This window comes from Elaeis guineensis, chromosome 1 (genome assembly GCF_000442705.2).
Source record: "Elaeis guineensis isolate ETL-2024a chromosome 1, EG11, whole genome shotgun sequence".
Taxonomy (NCBI): Eukaryota; Viridiplantae; Streptophyta; class Magnoliopsida; order Arecales; family Arecaceae; genus Elaeis; species Elaeis guineensis.
In genome coordinates this window covers 28098519-28102496 of record NC_025993.2, presented here as the reverse complement: position 1 = coordinate 28102496, position 3978 = coordinate 28098519, and the positions used below count along the sequence as shown (strand labels likewise).

Here is a 3978-nt window from a genome sequence, read left to right as displayed (position 1 = left end):
CATATTATCCCTGTGGCAGGGTCATAATACCGCGTATCTGCTTGCGGTGAGCTGCGAATCATCTGACAGCCAAGTCCCTTGGAACCGCTGGTCTCGCTGACGGTTTTGTCGCTGGTCTATCGGCGACATGTCGCAGGTCTTACTGACGACATAAATCCTCAGGACAGTCAATTGCCAACGTATATGCCCCCATTGGCGGGGTCCTCAACACAGTCAGGTTGTCAATTTCATATTATCTTCCAATTCATATATTATTTTCAAGAATAATAAAATTAAATGATATTCGAGTCAAATCAATCATAACATTCTTTGAGATCATATATCATCATAATAATTGCTCAATAAATAACTTTAATCATAAATAATTTTCTACAATTAACTTTAATCATAAATAATTTCAACAATTATTTCAATAAATAATTTCAATCACAAGCATGCATAAATTTATTTAATTCATAATTTATCAGATAAATTCAGTAAAAGTAAACACTACTTACCTCAAAAAGAAATCCAAATTAGAAATTCTAGGGATCTCAAAAATCATTCTCTGAACCTGATACGTCAAATATCATATTTTAAATCAAAATTTCATCGAATTAAAAATAACTAAATTATTAAAATCTAATGTCCTCACGAGGATAAATTCGTCGACAGCATCTAGGGTTTTCGAACTAATCCATGGATACCCTAATTATATTTATTTATTTTATTTTTATTGCTAATTTAATTAATTTTTTTTTAATTAATTAATTCCATAAATCCTAAAATCTAAAAGAGAGAGAGAGAGAGAGAGCAAAGAGAGTTTCTCTCTCCGCCCCTTTTTTTTTCTTTTTCTTTTTCTTTTTCTTTTCTTCTTTTTCTTCTTTTTCTTCTTTTTTTCTTTTTCTTTTCTTCTTTTTCTTCTTTTTCTTCTTTTTTCTTTTCCTTTTCTTCTTTTTCTTCTTTTTCTTCTTCTTCTTCTTCTTCTCGGCCCTTCCCGCACCGGAACAGAGGACCCTTGGTCCTTCGGCCTTGATCGGTCATTCGGGCCGCGACCGCCATGGCGGAGGCCGGCGGCAGAGGGGGGCCACTCCCCCGGTCACAGAGGAGCGTGGCCGGTGATCGATTCCGATCGCTGGTGCTGAAAAATTCAAGGAAAAGAGACCCAAAAACAGAGTCTCTTTTCCGACTGTAGATCGGCGACACTCGTCGCCGGCAGCCTCAATCAAAAATATGAAAAGAAAAGGAAGAGAGGAAGGAAAGGAAGGCTCACCCCCGGCCTCCGGTGACCTCACCGGCGAGAAATCACGGCGAGAAACCCAACAGTGCCCGCGGCTCTACTTCGAGAAAATCAGAGAGAAAGAGAGGGAGAAGAGGCCGATGGTCGATTCTAAGGAGAGGGGAGACCTTCTTATAGAGGGTCCTAGGATTTTGAGAGATCCTAGGACTCCTAATAGGCTTGGGTCTCGTCGGAGAAGAAGATTCTTACCGGGAGTCTTCTTCCCGATTTTAACTCTGTTTTTTTTTTTTTTTTTTTTGTTGGGCTTGGATCCTGATATCGTGGGCTTGGGCTTGGGCTATAACAATATTTCTACCACCATTTAGTTAGGAGTACTTGATTCATGATTTTTAGATCAATAATTCCTAGTCCTCCAAGTTTTTTCGGATGACAAATGCTGTGCCAGCTAACTAAGTATTTGATCCTGCTAACCGAATCTTGGCTGCTTCGGTTGTCTCTCCAAATAAAGTCTTGGCATATTTTGTTGATCTTTTAGATGATTGGATTCGAAATTTTTAGAACAGCCATCCGGTAAAGAGGTATTGCTCGTAAAACAGTGTTAGCCAAGGTGATTCTTCTAACCAAGGAGAGAGTGTTTCGCTTCCAACCAATAAGCTTTTTGGCAATTTTCTTGATGAGGAAGCTTCAATGACTTGATGATAGATGGGAGTGGTGAAGGGGTAAGCCCAGGTATTTGATTGAGAGGTGAGTGGTTTGGCAACCTATGATTGCTGCCAGCCCCTAACACTCCTCATCCGTAAAGTTTGCCCCTGCTAACGAAGATTTGCTAAAGTTGATCTTTAAATTAGTCACCATTTTGAATGAGTAAAGGATGAATTTGAGGATATTGGCAAGTCTTGCTAATGCACCACTGAAGAGTGGTGTATTGTCAACAAACTGAAGGCATTGTGTGCTTCTTGTAGTTTCATTTGTTCCAATGCCTTCGATGAGATTGGTTGACTGGGCAAGGTTCATAACCCTAGCTAAGAGATCAACAACCAAAATGAAGAGCATTGGGGAGAGGGGGTTACCTTATTTGAGCCCACACTTGTTGCAAAACCATCTTCCCAGTGACCTATTAACATTTTTCAACTTATTTATTTGTTTATAATATAAAAACATATGTTTTTAGAAAATATGATTTGAAAAAAATATAATTTTAAAAATATGACTATAGATTTTAAGATCGTTATGTATGGTCCTGCCAACAGATTATAGTAGTTGGCATATAGGGGTTATGGTAACTTAGCATATAACCCTCGTCAGTGGGTTATAGTAGTTGGCATGATATTGATTACAATCCGATGACATTAACATTTAGTCTAAGAGAGTTATTAAGAAATATGATATGATAAAATAACAAATAATTTATGACTTTGTTTATAAAGTTAGCATGATTTATGATTTTATTTATGTTGTGTATTAGAAATCATATTCATGTAATTTTCATGATTTATGCATATACAAGAATATAATTAATTTATAATTATATTGTTATTATAAAATAAGGACGAAGATTTAAAGGGATGCAACATGAGGACTTTCCAGGGGGTCACTCATCCTATTACTACTCTCGCCCAAGCATTCTTAACTACGAAGTCCTGATGGGATCCGGTGTATTAGTGCCGGCATGATCGCATGCATCTTGATCTCTTCGAAATTCTTAGGTATAACATAGCAGCCGTCGCACGCCATCAGTAATCTTCCCACGCCAAGGCATGTAGGGTACCAGACCCTTCAAGTGGATCCCGCATGGCCGCATGGCATAGTCTGCCTCCAGACTCAATTTATTTTTTTAAGAGAAAAAACTATGAAGTTTTGATGGGATCCGGTGCATTAGTGCTTGTGTGATCGCACCCATAATGATCTGTTCGAAATTCGTTGATATAACGTTGCGGCCGTTGCATGCCATCTATAACCCTCCCATCATCCGAGCCGATTTGGTACCGAACCCTTCAAGTGGGTCCCGTGAGCCCGCACGGCACTAACGGTCTCCAGACTCAGTTTTTTTTTGAGAAAAAATGTTACCTGCGGCAGAAGAAAGAGATCTCCATAAAAATTATGAAAAAAAAATCTTGAAATAAAAATAAAAGAGACGAAGATTAAAAGAGGTGCAACACGAGGACTTCCAAGGGAGTCACCCATCCCAGTACGATTCGCGCCCAAGCACGCTCGACTGCGGAGTTCTAATGGGATCCGGTGCATTAGTGCTGGTATGATCGCACCCACCATGATCTCTTCGAAATTTATGGATATAACATAGCTTCCGTTGCACGCCATCTGTAGCCATCCCACCATCAAGGGCTGTAGGGTACCGGATCCATCAAGTGGGCCCGCGAGCCCGCACGATACTGTAGGTCTCCAGACTCGATTTTTTTTTTGAGAGAGAACGTTAACCATGGCAGAAGAAAGAGATCTCCATAAAAATTATGAAAAAAAGTGTTGAAATAAAAATACAAAGCTTAAAAATTATGAAAAAAAGTCTTGAAATAGAAATAAAAAGGACGAAGATTTAAAGGGATATAACATGAGGACTTCCCAGGGGGTCACCCATCCTATAACTACTCTCGTCCAAGCATTCTTAACTACAAAGTTCTGATGGGATCCAGTGTATTAGTGCCGGCATGATCGCACGCATCATGATCTCTTCGAAATTCTTAGGTATAACGTAGCGGCCGTCGCACGCCATTAGTAACCTTCCTACGTCAAGTCATGTAGGG

General features: G+C 39.4%; 1 non-coding gene and 2 pseudogenes across 1 annotated transcript; all 3 read right to left on the bottom strand.

The window, feature by feature from the left end:
• Positions 1 to 2781: 2781 nt before the first annotated feature.
• Positions 2782 to 2900, bottom strand: LOC114913804 (5S ribosomal RNA; annotated as a pseudogene).
• A 466-nt stretch (positions 2901 to 3366) lies between these two features.
• LOC114913803 (5S ribosomal RNA) lies at positions 3367 to 3485 on the bottom strand. Its single transcript, XR_003799671.1, has one exon. It is a non-coding gene; the product is annotated as a 5S ribosomal RNA (ribosomal RNA).
• Positions 3486 to 3775: 290 nt separating this feature from the next.
• On the bottom strand, positions 3776 to 3894 carry LOC140855086 (5S ribosomal RNA; annotated as a pseudogene).
• Between the last annotated feature and the right edge of the window lie 84 nt (positions 3895 to 3978).